This window comes from Lissotriton helveticus, chromosome 1_1 (genome assembly GCF_964261635.1).
Source record: "Lissotriton helveticus chromosome 1_1, aLisHel1.1, whole genome shotgun sequence".
In the NCBI taxonomy this organism is placed as follows: Eukaryota; Metazoa; Chordata; class Amphibia; order Caudata; family Salamandridae; genus Lissotriton; species Lissotriton helveticus.
In genome coordinates this window covers 2,029,118,754-2,029,136,463 of record NC_136057.1, presented here as the reverse complement: position 1 = coordinate 2,029,136,463, position 17,710 = coordinate 2,029,118,754, and the positions used below count along the sequence as shown (strand labels likewise).

Here is a 17,710-nt window from a genome sequence, read left to right as displayed (position 1 = left end):
ATAACGGCGTGGGGCGCCGCGGGGGTGAGTGAGTCCAGTAGGCACCACAGCTATTCTTACCGGCATTGCAGAATTACTGCTGGGGACAATGCCTGTGCTGTAGCAGGGTCACAGCAGAAACAAAAAGGATTCTGTTGAAGATGTTGTTGGTTTTCAATTTGAAAACAGTTCTGGTGTCAACTGCTATGCTAATGTAGTGGTTAATGTTTTGTTTTCTCTAGAAAATGTAAAAGAGGGGGAGGCAGTCCAAAGTTCCGTTAAAAGGGCAAAGGAAAGGATCGGTGGTTTGAACTATCAGTCAAAAAGGGGAGGGGGTGCAACAATTTTTCCTACCGGGTCACACTGTGCTTTCACCGGAACTGAGGTCTGCAGGATTCTAGTAATTCAAAGTGAGGCTGGCGCCAGCATGGGAGCGGCGACGTCCCGCGGATACAGTTTCGTCACTCCACGGGCGATCATGGCAGTCATTCCCCATCGGGGGTCGGAGACTCCCGCGGCTCCTCTAGAATCTTCAAGGTCGTGGAGGACTACGGTGGTGGAGTCAACCAGTGACCGGGCCATTTCTTTATGCTGGGCCTGCTCTTGCCAGGTCGACCGCCATTTTGAGAGTTCGGTAGCTACTGGCGATCGCGGGGTCAAATGAGCGGACGGGCTCCACCCTGCCGGGCGAGACGTTGCAGCATGGCCACAGTGGAAGAACCCTTTTCCGGGCGCCTGGAGCGCTGAGGGTGCAGCTGGGAAGCCTCCACCTGGGGAGGCGGGAGAGGCCTGTTCGCACCGTCTCTCCCTCCCAGTGCACCCCACGGCGTCTCGCTTGAGATTTGTTATGGCCGGACCAGGCGATGAGGACGAGGGGGGGGGGGTCGGAGGCATGTGCAAGACATCCCCCCCCAGTGTTGTCGCAGCCATTATTCAAGAAAGAAGAAGTGTCCCGTCCGTCTTCGGGCCGGGCTTCCGGTGGATGTCGGCCGGACGCCCCTGGCTCTGGCCCCATGAACGGGTTCCTTGGTTTATCGGCTGCAGCCGGATCCCGTCGGCCTCGGCCCCCCGACCGTTGGTGGCCGGACCGGAAGAGCATGTGGCGGGACTACCTGAAACTCTCAAGGGCCACCGCGGCCGGACTGGGAGAGAGAGGGGAGGGTCGAGGAGACATTCCCCCCCCTGCAACTCTTCAGCGTTGTAAAGGCAATCCCCTGGCCGGGTCCCGCTGGCCTCGGCCTCTCCTCCGGCTACACCCTACGTTAGGATCTCCTGGCCGAGGCGTGGCAGCAGGACCCGCCTTATATGGGCTGCTCCCGGCTGGGCGTAGCCGCAACCCTGCCCCACCTTGGAAGTTTCCAGAGTGGGGGCGGATGTTCTACTGACTTGCATTTTCCCTAGTCTATCGATTTTTTGGGCGTGGCAGGCGGTGGGACAGCGAGGGGTGATTTGGTTTCTCTTACTGTTTTTCTGGTCTCTCACCACTGGCATATTTTAACGTTTTCTTGTTTCTAGGACATTAATAGGTTTTATCATTACGTTATGTTATCGTTTCTTTGTTCGTTGTTTAATAAAAGTTCATGTTCATCAGTGGCCTACTGATTTTCGTTTTCCTATTCTTTTCTTTCCAGGTTGTTTCATGCTAAAGTTTCTGTTAACAGGATACAGTGATCACTTCGTTATTATTGCATATGTCCTTTTCACTAGGGGTGCTCTCTGGTCGGGCCAGATGACGTATCTCTAGTAAATGGTCCGGGTGAAACAGGTGCATCAATCAGTGGGGAGTAGATAGGCATGACAGATTACAACGGGGGAGAAAGGTCCGCATTACGTACCCTTTCACTATTTGCAAAGATTTTCCTACGTATATTTGCAAACAGGGAATACCTCCAAAAAGAACCAATTCCCAAACAGTCAATGTTTGGGGAAACAATCAATCAATGAGGAACGAAATAGGCACGACGTGTTAAAGGTTTGCGTTACCTACCCTTCACTATCTGCAAAGGGAGAGAGAATATTCCTATTCTTCCTCGTTTGCAGGCAGAGAAGATTCTTAAGAGAACCAACTTCGAACAATTCAATGCTCGATTCAAACAATCAAAAAGGGGTACTGTGAACACAAATGAACGCCGCTTATGTACATACACATTGGTATTATCAACAGGTTGTTCCTAATGTTTCTATTTTAGGGAGGTCAAAAAGAGATCCCATTAGTGGCCTACTGATTTTGCTCGATTCCTTTTGTTTTTTTACACGATTTTTAGCTATCTGCAAAGACTAAACAGAGTATTGCGACTCTGTGCTTGTTTGTAAATAGAGAATGAACCAAAGAGAACAATCAATCAAATGGAGAGAGAAGCAGGCACGACGGATTACAACGGGGGCAAAGGCCTGCGTTAACTACCCTTCACTATCTGCAAAGAGAGAGTACTCCTAATAGAAATGAGGGGTGGGGGGCAGCATTCAAAGCAGATCAGTGTGCATAAACACGAAAATGTTTTTACTTACCACGTACTTGACATTCGACAGCTTATGATATTTGCTATTAAAAAACCATTGAAATTCACTGAAAAAACCATAGGTTATAGACCATATATAGTTAGGAATTAGCATTTAAAAACCTTATTTTACTCACACAAAACCATTGAAATTCCATATATAGTTAGTTGCACTAACTATATATCGCGCACCCGCAATCCACTGCTGATCATGTCACATATTACATCATTCATGACATGGTCAGTGACATCACTGATGACATCACTGATGACATCTCAAATGACATCACTGATGACATCATCCAGTGACTGTGTGTTTCTGTAAAGTTTAAATATGTTTTACATATTGAAAAATGAGTAGATGTAGAAGTGTCTAAATAAAAGATTTAGTAGGTGCGAGACTGACTGTATGAGTGAGTGATTAAATGTGTCTCACTGAGTGCATGGGTTAGTGATTAAACTGTCTTAATTTGTGCATCATTATGTCTGTTGTTCTGTAAACTGCTGCATGTGTTGATCAGTAGCTATATGAGTAACCATATGGGTTATTTTTTATTTTTTTCTTATTTTTTTTTTGGTTAAAAACTTTTATTGAGCAACAAAATCAGGTTTACAGAGACGGGCCTACAACCGCACGGGCTGGCCGCTAAGAGCAAGGCACAATGTTATAAAGACAATGGTAGCCACTCCGGTGGTCCGGCACAAATCGGATACAAGATGTCGCCCACACTATGAAACAAAATAAGGCATTTTTCATTTTATCATCACTGATGACATCTCAAATGACATCACTGATGACACCACTGATGACATCTCATTTGACATCATTCTTGTGCTAATACGATAAACCTCTTCAGACTCTAATATAACCTTAGATACCCTCAGTGTATACAGACACTCATCCATGGAGTTACTCACACACCCAGTCAGTCATGCAAAGAAACAATCTCACCTCCATTTCTTCAACTATACAGTTAAACACACCTTACTTATTGAAACATATACTAACACATATTTACTCTCTTATACAATCCCTGATACAAGTTCACAATGATCGATACAACCACTCACTCATTCAGTGGCTCTCATGCATAGTTATTTATATATGCCAACTCTCACATGTACTGTGTTTTACATATGTACTTACTATGACATGTAGCATTGAGATATCCATTCACTCATCAATACACTCATGCACACAGTCAACTGCCCATGTAGCTGTTTCCACATGCACTCTTGAACTCATACACCTAGTGAATAAACTGCTCACACATCTATGCACAGAGTCACACACCTTCCAGCCACCCCCACACAAACTCAATCTCCCATAGAAATACTTGGGCAACCAATTAATAACACATATAGCCTCTCGTATAGCTAATGATCAACACATGCAGCAGTTTACATCACAACAGACATAATGATGCACAAATTAAGACAGTTTAGTCACTAACCCATGCATTCAGTGAGACACATTTAATCACTCACTCATACAGTCAGTCACGCACCTACTAAATTCTTCATCCAGACACTTATACATCCACTCATTCTTCAATATGTAAGACATATTTTAACTTTACAGAAACATACAGTCACTGGATGTTGTCATCAGTGATGTCATCAGTGATGTCATTTGAGATGTCATCAGTGATGTCATCAGTGATGTCACTGACCATGTCATGAATGATGTAATATGTGACATGATCAGCAGTGGATTGCGGGTGCGCGATATATAGTTAGTGCAACTAACTATATATGGAATTTCAATGGTTTTGTGTGAGTAAAATAAGGTTTTTTAAATGCTAATTCCTAACTATATATGGTCTATAACCTATGGTTTTTTCAGTGAATATATATATATATATATATATATATATATATACGTAAATAGATATAGAGATTTAAAATTATACATCTATAAAGGTATTTATTTTCATATAAGGTGTACAGGTTTCTATATTCATGACTGTATATAAATGGCCATGTTTTCTTTACAAATCTTTCTATCATGTTGTGAATGTGGAAAGTCGTATTTTAATGCATTTGTTAATCATTTAGGGATGTAACTGGGAGTTTATCAGTACATGTCTTTCACCATCCACAACAGGCATGTGAATCTATGAAAAATACCCCAATACTGGATAGGAAAACAAGTTACCTACCTGTAACACCTTGGGGTGCCCAGGAGTGGGCATTTCACAGGGAAAAGCCAGGAAGGGTTACACAGCGGTATGCGTACAGCGCCAAGACGCCTCAGGGTATAAGTGCGCTATATAAATACGAATCCAACTACAGTTATCCAGTATTGTTATCTTTCATAGATTCACATGCACCCACCCTCCTCCCCGGAGAGTCAGTTCACTATTTTGGGATACTTATTTCCCACTTTTGCTGATGAAAACCAGCGGAGAACTGGCTCTGCAGAGAAGGTTCTAGAGGGTGCTGGTAGCTGATTGGTTGTACCAAAAGTTTGGTTCTTTTAGCATAATGATGTAGATAGGCTACTAGGATTTGGGCCTCAGGCCTTTTTCCTTAGGGCCTGCTACTGTTATTTACCTTAGGCACTGCTAATTTATTTACAGTGGGGCTCTCGCCTCGACGACGGGGAATGATTCAGGCATGTGAATCTATGAAAGATACCGATACTGGATAACTGTAGTCACAGGTAAGTAACTTGTTTTCTTACTCACTACTTTAAGGTAACAGCGCTGTTATGCAAATAATGTTATGTAAACTTTAATACTTATCTGATTGGAACCCTTGTCCATGGTTATTTGGTTTTTCCTGTTAAAAGGAATTCCTATTAGTTCAACCTGACGTTAAGGTAGAAGTTAGTATAGCTCTATATCTCATTTACATATACACTATTTTAGATAGATATTAGGGTATTAGTTCTTGAGTAAGGAGTACTGTCATTGTGGATCATTACTATTAGTTCAAATGTGGGTTTTACTGCACTCCTTATTTACGCCCTTCCTTTCAGTTTCTGCAGACAAAGAATTACACCCCACTCGAACAACCTGTCAATATTAAGTAGAAGAAGGGAACTATTCAGGTACCTTAGAGTCACATATATTTTCCTTCATTACCTTTTGAAATTCAACATATTCTTTACATACTTAAATTTCTGTCTTTGTTTGACAGAGAATTCTCCTGGCTGTCTGGTCCTGTCCTAGAGTGGTGAACGTTGTAGGAGCTTATACAGCAACTGCCATTTTGGATCTCATACATTCCTATCTCCTAGTTCAATCTGTTCTAACTCTACATCACAGTCATAGATTAAATGTAGATATGAGTAATCTTTTGTATAATCGCATTTCATGCTCATCAACCCTATACTCTTGCCCCTCCAGCTTATGCTTCAATTATGACTATCTAAGGAATTAAAATATACATAATTGCTTAGAATACCAAAATGGTGGTTGTTTTTTGCAGCTGCCTGCTCATGCTCTCGATCACTCCTTACACTTTTACAATAATTTCTCTGCCTAGTCAGGTGATGATTAAAAAAAAATACTGCACTGTCCCTTGAGCACCAGGTTCTGTGATTCTGCTTTTCCTATGAGTGTTTTTCTACAAGCAATGTCTACCAACACTGTGGATATACTGCCAATAGCTCTGCTTCTGCCAGCTCCTGACTGTTCGCTGATATTGGTGAATACGATATATGAAACTGCCATATGATTATTGGACGTTTATCAGCAACCGCTTTTCGTTTACTTTCTTCATAAACTATTTCAACACCTATAACGGCTAAGAAATGGTCTGAACGTCTAAATACTTGTAGGTGGATATTAATGCTCAGACCAGTGTTTAAACATACACCAATGATGGAAGAGTAATTTCTGGACAAATTAGTGCATATCCATAAGAGTAACTACCATGACTTGACAACTTGCAGCGTGGAACTTTTTCTGAAATTGAAACATGAAGACGCAGATACCAAACTCCAAAGATTCATTCAGTGACAATTACCAGACTTAAGGCATATGGTAATATAAAACATGCAGATCATCTCACAGGGCAGGGCAAATGCTAAAATAGCATAAATGGGCCCAGATTGTGAATCACTCTGTCTTATGTTTCATAGGGAGACACCTCTCAACTTGATTACAATTGAGCCTCTGTTCCCACTCCCAGATTTACTGGCTATGATAACATCAGGCCAAGTTTACCAGCCACAATATCTGGCTGTTAAAATCACAGGAGAATCAGGCAAGCGCTGCGGGCAAAAGAGGAGGCCAATACCCACCTGGCGATATTCCTAAGGCATTGGGGAAATAAGCATTGGGGAAATAAGAGTGCTCACTCCTCCCTTGCTCTAGATCCAATAGACTTCTTTGCTGCATGCCTGCTACCTTAGATCCACATTGACCCTCCTCCCACTTATCACCTGATTAAAACATGTAGTAAACAAGAGAGGAAAACGGCAATTTTTTCCATCCATAATGGGCCTGCCCCATACCTGTATTTAGCTAGTAAAAGGGGTTCACACGTTAATTTTCACTCTAGTTCACTAATGCAATTGTGAGAAATGATTTCTGATCTAACAATTCCCACACCTTAATCTGGCATACTTGTAACTGGGATACTAAGGGCTCCATTACGATATCGGGCGGATTGCCTCCGCCAGGGTGGCGGTCGCCACCGCCACCCTGGCGGAGGCAATCCGCCCGACAACCACTCTCGTTTTCTCCTCCGCCTGATTAGGATGGCGGAGGGGACAATGGCCCGCCGCTTTACCGCCGCGGTCGCCCATTAGGATGACGGGCAGACATTGTCCGCCCGCCACCCTATCGCAGAACGTGACCGCCCGCCATAAGGGCGGGGGTCCCGTGGGGGGAATTAGGATGTGCCCGCCACAGTGGCGGGCACATCCTGTAGTTTTAGCATTGTGGCGGGCGGTGCACTCTGCACCGCCCGCCACAATGTGAAAAATGCTTTTTTGCATTTGCATATGCAAAGCGGCAGGCACCACGCGGTGCCTGCCGCTTTGCATATGCAAATGTGGGGGGGTACCATAGGTACCCCCCATGTGCCCCCCGACAGTGGTGGCAACCTGGGGGCCCTGCAGGGGGCCCCCGCACCAATCTCCGCCTGCCTTTCCGTGGCGGCATTGCCACCGCGGAAAGGCCTCTACATATTGCCATTGTAATATGGCTGGCGGTGTCCATTGGACACCGCCACCATATTAATCTATTACCGCTGCGGTCGCAGGGCGACCGCGGTGGTAAAGCGGCGGATGGTCTTTCCGTCCGCCATTGTCCCCTCCGCCATCCTAATCAGGCGGAGGGGAAAACGAGAGTGGTTGTCGGGCGGATTGCCTCCGCCAGGGTGGCGGTGGCCACCGCCACCCTGGCGGAGGCAATCCGCCCGATATCGTAATGGAGCCCAAAAAGTATAAAGCCATATCAATGTATGTTGTAATAAGTGGTAGTAAATATTGTTACAAATATAAAATATAGCACTTCCATACTGAGAATGCCATTACGTTTAAAAACACACACAAATGACTGTAGACCTTTTTTAGATTTTCGTGGAATGTGACAGGTATTCCATTCACCTTATTACAATTGCCAAAGGGTTTAATGCAGTTGTAATAAATCGGATGGGATATCCCGCTGCCAAACTAAATCTGGACCTATCTGTAGCTAGTCACAAACCTTTCCACAACCTATTCCCATGCTCAGGGTTAGCCTGGCCTATAGAGAAACCGGACAGTGCTCGACGGGCCGTTCTGAAAGAACAGTGTGTGGGCTCGATGTTGGCTGTTTGTGGGTCAGTTTAATGATCTGATGGGTCGGTTTTTACAGGTGATATCTCTGACATTAAAACAAATTTTGCATGCAGCAAGCCCAAATCCATGCAGTCTACTATACCTTGCAAAAAGCTTATATAACCTGTCTTTACAAGTTCAAAACGGCCCCAAATTGGAAACATGGGCCACTTTTTATCTATTTAATTCACTAATAGGTATCACTTTTAGTTTAGTGCCCGGATCTATTTTCTGTCCCAGTCCGATCATGCCAACTAGTTAAATGCCCCCGGCCTGTGGGGCTGCGAGCAGGAATATATCGTTTCCCATGGTTATAATGAGCAGACAACACCAATAAAATTGTACGTATCTCCATGGGGAAAATTAATATAATATGGAGATAGGAAAAAAGTAGAATTGCGCATTTGAACCAATAAAAAAAAAAAAATTGGGTAGGCAGAATGGCACCAAATAAAATTATGAAGGGGAAGTGGTTTTGAATTAATATAAATGACAATGTAAACATATTTGTCAGGATTAAATAATGGAAAGCTGCGAACATTGAAGCTTTCAAGATGTAATCCTAGAAACGTTCATGAATCATATAATTTTAAACCTATTTCCAAATTCTACTTCCAAACGTAGGTGTAAATATAAGAGTTTCGTTTTTTAATGTATTTGCAAATCTGTTCCTCAGTGCCATTATCAGTCGAGAAAGTCAAATATCACTAATTTCCATAATCTCGGTAGTGGATGATAAATTCCTGGTATGAAACCTTTTTTGTACCCGAGTTCTAAACGTGTGAATTGTGTCCTTTGCCCATTCGAGCTGTATATCTCGCTGACATTTAGTAAAAACTCATTTTTACCACATGGGTTGGATAAGTGGGTCATCACGAGTACATTGTATATGAGAGTGCAAGAGACAATCCAACAGCCATATAATTGCATCTTTGCATTAAAAAGTATACAACTTTATTAGCAATTATTACATGCATATTTTAATAAAAAAGAAGAAAAAAAAACAGGTCTTCATCCGTACTATCGTTTTTTAAGCTTATGTTTCCATTAAACCACGATATACACAAGGAATTTTGACTTTGGTTGTTTAACGTCTTTGTTCTGGTAGTGGTAAAAAAAAGTGGAAACATAGATATACGTTATTTGGGGGAAATGTTTGGTGCAAAGATTTCCATGTAGCAAACTTTTTTTCAACTTTATTCAGTAAGAAATCCTTTTAAAAAATCTACCATGCACCTGACTGCTATTACTGTGCCCTGCTGACCACAAATCAATTTAATCAGAAGCACCTTGTTCTTGCATATCTTGCCATCATATGCAGTAAAAACTAACGAAAGTTAAACTGTTGCAGAACTTCAAAATGCTTGCAAATATAAAACACATTGCATACTGTAATACGTAAACTATTTCGCCAAAATGTTTGAGAAGCTTAAATAAACTCTCGTCGTTCCTCTGTCACCACCAATTTCCTGCTGTAACAATGCTCCATTGAGGTAAATGCCAAGTAGGAATTAAAAATATTATCTGGTTCCTGGCTCAAAATTAAAAGGAGGCAATGTTGCTTTCTGCTTAATGAATTTTATTTTTTAAACAACGTGCATATAATGCTCAAGGGCAGTCATTTATTTCCTGGCGCAAGCATAAATTAGTCTGTATACTGGCACAATTGCTGCAGGCAAGTACTTCCTAGCCACCTCATTCAGGCAAGCTATTTCAAGTCACCCTTTACAGTGCCTCCATTGTTGTTTTATTTTCAGGTTCCTAAGTTATATAATTATACACCGTTTAATTTTTGAGCTTTTTAAAGAAATTGCCAAAAGTTCCAGTGGTAACGACTACTTTTAACATAAGCCTCTATTTGTTATTTGTCAAATTTAGATTGTTCTTTTCCATAATTTAGGCTCCTTATGCATATTCACAGATTAAGGGAATATATATGAGGGCTTTGCAACATACTTGCACTACACAACGTGGTATATGCACAACACAAACCTCTCAATCATATTTATGAAGCGCTTTGAATGGCTTCACAGATATGAAGTAATGCAACACAGCGTAAATCCCTGCGTTGCCTTACTCTGCGCAAGGGAGGCATTCCATAGGCGTTGTGGTAGGTGTGCCCATGCAACTCCCATGATTTTTGATGCAGTCATAAATTTACAAGGACTTGGAAACCTGAGAAATTTGTCAAAATTGTATGTCTCCCCAGAGGTGGTGTAATCAGGAGACATTTGTTTATTTCTCCTCATTTATTCCTCTTTCTATTTGTGTTTATAATGCAGAATCCAGACTGCATTCTGCAGCACGCATAGAGAAGGAAAATGCCTCATTCATTTTTTTTGTGCATGAAGGTAGTCCTTTCTGAACAAAAATAATCCTGCCTGTAACGCAGACACCCTTGCATCATGGTGAAAGGGTACCTGAATTGATGCTAGGCTACTAAAAGGTGCCAGTGCAGGGGGGGGAAGGACAGTGGAGCACCATATTGGATAAATATGGTGCATTCCTGCCTTTTCCCTTTGATGTAGGTCAGTACTGCAAGGTAACTTTTTGGCTGTCCTGCACCACAATTACATTAAATATGCCCCTAAATGTATAAAACATATATATAGTACATTGCTGCAAGCAAATTTAGTTTGTGCTACTCACAATATGATGGCATTTTGCCAAAAGGTTCATCGTGCAATCTTGGGAAAGCTTTGCCAGCTGTTTCTAGGGCACACTAGGGTGTCATGACTGGCAATGTGGGACTGGAACCACGATACAACACAATGGAAAATTATCAGAGCAGCATAGAATCCAGAACAGATTGAACATATTATTTCAAAGATGGTGCCCATTGTATCATTGAGAGGCATGTTGTGACCAGTTATGCTTTGGGAAAGACGGGGTAGTCACTGAAGGTCTACTTTAGTAGCAGCAGAGGGGATATGGACGGATTTATTTTTTACAACTTTACTTATTTGCAGTTTTGTATTGTGAATGCAAATAGGGAATCACAATTTGCGATTCCCCAATGCAGATGCAGGAAGCCTATCCTAAATGTGAAATGTGCATTTAGGAAACGCTAATCGCCATCAACTTCAAGTTGGTGGTAATATGTGCATACTTTGAAAAATGCACAAAAATGCATTTTTCAAAGTGCTATGTAGTGCACTCATGCCCTTGGCGCATGTGTATGCTTTACATGTGCACACTTGCATTGTTTCTCGAGGCTCTGCTGGGGGGCATAAGGCTCTCGGGCAGTCTTGGCTTTGCATTCGCTATTGGTGATTACTAATTTGTAATCGTAATTAGCGAATACAATACTACTCATTCCTATGGGCAGGAATGAATGGAATCACATTACCTAATAGCGATTTGCTATTTACCGAATCACTATTAGGTAATGTTAAGGAATCACACATTTTTGGGCGATTCCTACATGCATAGCATTTAGCGATTCTCAAATAGCGAATCAGTAAAATTAGCTCTTTGGGAATCACAAAATGCAGGCTTGATGCATGTGCCCCTTACTCTGTTTTTAAAAATGTTGCTGGGGGCTGCAGTACTCCCTGCAGCCCTGCATAGCCATACAAAATGCAAATGCCCTTCTAGGGGTATAAATAGGCAGAACATATATTTTACAAAAGCTAGGGCATTAGAGGGCCCTCCTTGCAGGAGCAGTGATTGACGCTGAGGTTTCTAGCTTCAGCTATCCTAAGGGTAATTTCAGAGGGAATCAGCTACCAAATGGTCTGGTCAGTCTTTTGTCCCCCAATACCCAAGTTAGATGACTGATTTGAATGTCAGGACAGCTATGGACCTCCACCAGAGTTTCCTCTGGCTTCGCCCTACCCAGGAATATTTCACCAACTTTTAGGTCAATTCACACACGCTCCTCCTCCACCTCCCTGACAAAGTGGGTGATACAAACCATTGGTGTGCCTGCCATGAGGACATTGGCAGGTTTCCACCATATCCGTTGCACACTGGCCCTCATCGTCATTGTACCACAGGTTTTTATTTGGTCATCTGTGTTATCTCTTGGTCTGTGTTTAAAGACAGGTCAGTTGGTTAACCAACATATTCACAGACCCCTGGCTCCAGAATAGGCACCTGCATGCAGTGGTACAAAGCAATCAGGGGACACTGTGCACAGTATGTCCCAGTTGACAATAATGCCAGGAGCTGAGCAGTTGCCAGTTGAGGGTGCTGAGGCCATCAATTTTCCCTGGTCCCACGCAGGAGAATAGTAACACTCTCCACTAGAGAAGAGACCCACTGCTACCCAGAAGCCTTCCCAACCAACATGGAGCTCATCGTGGTACACCACCACATACAATATGCACCCTGCGGGGGCCTAGTCCACATGGACAATGGTCCCACTGAGGGGATACACCCTCCTGAGTGACAAACCTTCCCACTGTGTTGATTCCTCCAGGCAGACTGCACTGAACCCACCCATTTCACGCCCTGCTGAACTCTCTCCTCAAAGTCCATTTCAACGTTTGCTTTTGGTACTTGTTGGCTATCAGTCTCACACCCATATTTAGTTTTAGCGAGAGTGTACCACCCACATTCAGATGTATTCCCAAGCAACCTGACACCAAGAAGACCTGATCCTGGCATGCCGCAAGCTACTACCAGCCTAACACCATCTGCAGGGTGAGCCGCTAACAAAAGCACCAACCTCCTAAGTCACACGCTGGAGTTGGCATATTTTACGCCACATTTCCTTAACCTGCCGCTGGCTGGGGATTCGGTGCATGGCTCTTACCTCTTCAGTTGCTTTTACTGAGGGATTCCTTGTTAGTTTATTTTCCCCTGTTAAGTGATATGCTTAAATTCAGTGTCTCACCAAGTTTGACCAGAGGTTGTAGTCGTGTGCAGAAGAGTGATGAAGCTAGACCAATTCAATGGGTGCTAAAAGGAGGGGGGCACCCTCCTTTGCACAGAGGGGTCAACACAGCATATCTTTCCCTAAATCAGAGACAAAAACCCATGAGGGCAGCATGGAAACCAGCACCCATGGCAGGTAGGGAACCTGCAGGGCATTCAGGGGTCTGACTTTGGAAGGATGAAGAGAGCAGAAACACCCATCTACAGCCCAACTGCATCCTGGGAGAACCTCAGGGCATTTGACATTCAATATACTCAGACAGGTGCAACCATGGGGGTAACTCAGGGGTGCAAGGTGCGTTCATAGTATTGATGATATATGTGCTCTTGTTTACCTAATGCTAGCTGCATTCTTCCTCAACATGTGAGCCAAGTGATCCAACATCAAGAGTCATAGGCAACTTTCACAATAATCGCCTACCTGCAGGTGCAGGAGAGGTAGCAGTTAGTCAGCATCAGCCATCCATTGCCCAGGCAGTGAGACAGCTCATGCTTCCCCTCAAGAAGTTAGCCTCCATAATTCAGAAATGTGTTTCCAAGTGCTCTGTGCATGAGCCCCACCCTATTGCCACAGCAGATAAGCAAGCAAGAGGATCCCACAGCAGCAGAGGCAAGAAGCTCGACCATTGACTTTCCTGGACAGGGCCAGACAAGTCTTTAACCCTATGCTGTCCACGTGGGAGCAGTCCAGTAGGTTGCCCCACCTGCACATCAGCCATCTGCCACCCACCAGGGCTAGTGGGAGCTAGGGCCCAACTTAGGCAGCAGCCTAAGCCATGGCAGTGGGCTGGTGGTCCCCGTTGCCCTTGTATGAGGCATCTAGGGGAGAAGAGCCAGGTTCTACAGCACAGTAAAGCAACCCACAGGCTTCTAGTACACATGTGAAAGATGGATCAGCCAGGGGAAGCATCTCCTCCCACCCCTTGAAGTAGTTCATACTGGCTGTATGGGGGCACAGCAAATCAACAGAGAGGAGCGGGGTTTCCCTCCTGGTCATGGCTCCTTCTCATCTCAGCTGCCCACCCACTGCAGACAGGCCCCTCTTCAGTCATTCAAAACCCAGACAGGCCAAGATCAGACTTGAGAAGGCCCAGGTTGCAGGTCCATCAGGGGGTCCTAGCCCTTGAGGGCACTGCAATTCAGTTACTCCCAGGTGAATGTTGTGTAAGCATGGGTTCCCTCTTGATCAAGTTTGATCGTCTTCTCAGTGCTTCACCAGAGCAAATGCCAAACCTATCAGGGCTGATCCAAGGATCTCACTAAACCATCTAATTAGTATTAGTGATGGGAAGTTTGTACAAAGAGCAAGGACTTAACCAACGCAGGTTTATGAACCACAACACCTAATGGGGTTCAGCAGATTACCCATCCCTGTTGGCAAAGGGTAGACACATGCTGACCATCCAGAGTAGCACACATGCAGCCTCTGACATCTAAGGACATCACCCTGTTATTGTTCAATCTCGTGTGGCTGACCACCAACCCCTGGGGGTCACCTACTAGTTAGCATAGAGGAGTTTCGTTTGTTATAGGAATTAACCTGACAAATCACTCCACCAAATAGGAAAGGTTATGCACCATCACCTAAAGAATCTGTCAATATTTTCTGTGTCAGAGCCGCATGAGGTTTCCCATGTTGAGTCTAATTAAGCCAGAGGCTCCACACTTGGTGGTGCCCTTACATCTTTATGTTTCAGCTTTGCATCCGTATCCACTCGAACCAAAGACCTTGGTGTCCTCGAAAGCTACTTAGTAGAGCACTGGAATAACCCTGCTGCATCACTAGTGGGCACCGTTTATGGTTGGAACTACGATAGTATCTGATCATCTTCGAAACTCCACCTTTCATTCATGATTAATGAACATATTCTTGACAAATGTTTTTGCTGTGGTTCGTCTTGCACCAGTCAAAGAATTTTGGCACAGTATGAATGCTCCTGCTCATCCCTACTAATCATTGCCCCAGTTACAAAAAACAACTCAATAGAACCAGGCTCCTATTCCCCTGTTAGGTGGCTGGCCTGCTTTGAACACTATTTGTTTGTCAAAAAGAATGCTTCAGACCTCCTGAACAGTCAGTCAAAAACATGAAGGGGTCCTGAAAGGCAGAAGCTGAGACAGGCGAAAGCTTGTCTCACAATATACCACTAGCTCAATCCAAAGATCCAACTATGAGCTTTTTTAATTAAAACACATTTATGCCATTGGAGTTGGAACTATTGCAGCTGTTTGCATCAGACTTACCCTCCAATAGATCCTTGTTGAAGGATTTAAAGTGTTCTCTTTCGAATTACAGGGCCATGAAAGAGCCCTTTATTGTTATTTGTCATCATTCCCTACCTGTGGCAAGAGTGGGTAATTTTGATGCCCACTGCCTTCCTTGAATGTGGCAGCCGTTTCTATGGCTCCCTCTACAGAATCGAACCCTGATTCGCCGTTACCCAAGGTAACCATGTTAGGAACAGAAAGTACCATTTAAAGTTGATATGGCAGGCATTCATATGTATTGTCACTGTCATGGGGACGTGCGATCAGCCAGAGATTATCTAGATTCAACAAAGCAGCCAGGTTAGTCCAGATCGGTCCTAGTCTGATAATGCATGCATTCTGGGAGGTAAGCACTCATCAGCATGTATTAGCTCTAGAATTATCACAGTTATTCAGGAAACAGATCAAGCGATCAAAGGAACCATAACTCATTTAACAAGCCTTTTGCAGTTTCATTTTATCAGCAGTTTGTACTTGAATGCAAGGCTTAATCTTTGAGACAAGCATATGTTACTGGCAGGATCAACCAGGTAGCCACAACTCCGGTTCGGGAGGGGGAGCCGTGTGCTCATCCTAGACCGAAATTCACACCCCTCGGGAGCCTTCTTTTGTAGCCCCTGCTAGCTAGCTTGCAGCTGAGGGTAGGTGAGGTTACGTAGTTTTCGGCCCCGCTTTGCTACAGCCGCCATTTTGTGTTTAGTCACCATTTATTGTTGCCTCACCCAGGCAGCACGGCTAATGCGGTAAAAGGGTCTTCTGCCTTTTTCAGCTGCTCAATGTTTTTCCCCATTAAAGAACAACCTTTGTCCTTGTGTGCGATACTGATGTCAGGGTCTGGCCGTGTCTAGACTGATTAATCCATGTCTTACTCCACTGTTTGGATCCCACCATTCTTCTCTACCTTATCTTATTTAACTGGCCTTCACTATTCTCTTTGTGTGTTCTCTTGTTACATAGGCCTTCTTTTGAAGCATTCTACACATGTTTTGCCACCTGCAAATTTAATTACGGGCACTAGTGTTGCTTAACCTGAGGGGAGGAGAGCACACGGGGTCTGAAAGAAGGGTGTGTTTTAGATATCCGATAGCTTGTTTTCGAACTATTCCTATTTGTCAGTTTTGTGTATATTGGGAGTTGTCATTGTAAACTTGTGTTGTATAATATACTGTGCGCCACGGATTGAAGTGGCCGTCCCTTGAGAACCTACCTGTGTGGTACTTCTTAGATAACTGTGCTTAGCTGCAGCTAATAAAACCACTTTTCTACGCCTAACAGAGTGTCTCGTGTCTCTGTCGGTCGAGGCAGGTGAACTCGGAGATCTTAGGCGTGCCCTGCGCCGCCTGGCCCATAAGGTCAGGTTCTCCAATTGGCGGCCCAACGTGTGGGCGACTTCAGCGGTAGTAGTTTTGCCCGAGAGTCATGAGGAGCTTCGCAAGAAAATTCCGGAGGATTTCGCGAACCACGTGAGCGACCCCTGCATGTCGAAGTGGACCGAAGGTCTTTTGAAGCGTGGCTACTCCTTCCCGACGGCTGCTGACGACTGCTGCCCTGACTGTCGCCCTGCCTTGGCCCTTTGGTGATGATTGGTATCGCGAGACGTTAGACGGACATCTGTTGGCGTGAGAAAAGCATTTAGTTAAGTATTTGTGGGTAGCGCCCACTCTCTTTGTTTTTGTATTTGGGATTGCTGCTCGTTTATCTTCCTAGGCGGATGCCAGGAGGCTTTGTTGAAATAGCGTTTTAACTATTTTACCTGCCCTTCCTCCATTGTATTTTGATCCCTGCCCTTTGTGTCCGCTCCCTCCCTCCCCCTCAGCGTCCACGGAGTTTATCGTGGCGCTTTTAATTTTTTAACATTTGTTTGTCTCTGGTGAGGGACTCTGCAGATTTTGCACTTTATTTCAGCGGCATCACTGCAATATTTCTGCCTAGCACCCAGGGCGGCTATCGGCCGATTTACGGGCCGAGGCTCCCGGGCGCCGCATTTTGGCAGTGGCCATCTTTGGTTGGGCACTCCTGCTTGAGGCGCTCTAGTCGCCAGTACTTAAGCAGCCTACGAGAGCGTCCGTGTGATTGCTGCTCGTTTATCTTCCTAGGCGGATGCCAGGAGGCTTTGTTGAAATAGCTTTTTAACTATTTTACCTGCCCTTCCTCCATTGTATTTTGATCCCTGCCCTTTGTGTCCGCTCCCTCCCTCCCCCTCAGCGTCCACGGAGTTTATCGTGGCGCTTTTAATTTTTTAACATTTGTTTGTCTCTGGTGAGGGACTCTGCAGATTTTGCACTTTATTTCAGCGGCATCACTGCAA

The 17,710-nt window shown here is 44.3% G+C and overlaps 2 pseudogenes; both read right to left on the bottom strand.

Annotated features, from left to right (window-relative positions):
- Positions 1-13,383: 13,383 nt before the first annotated feature.
- LOC144779971 (5.8S ribosomal RNA) lies at positions 13,384-13,527 on the bottom strand (annotated as a pseudogene).
- Positions 13,528-14,255: 728 nt separating this feature from the next.
- LOC144776947 (18S ribosomal RNA) lies at positions 14,256-15,935 on the bottom strand (annotated as a pseudogene).
- Positions 15,936-17,710: the final 1,775 nt, after the last annotated feature.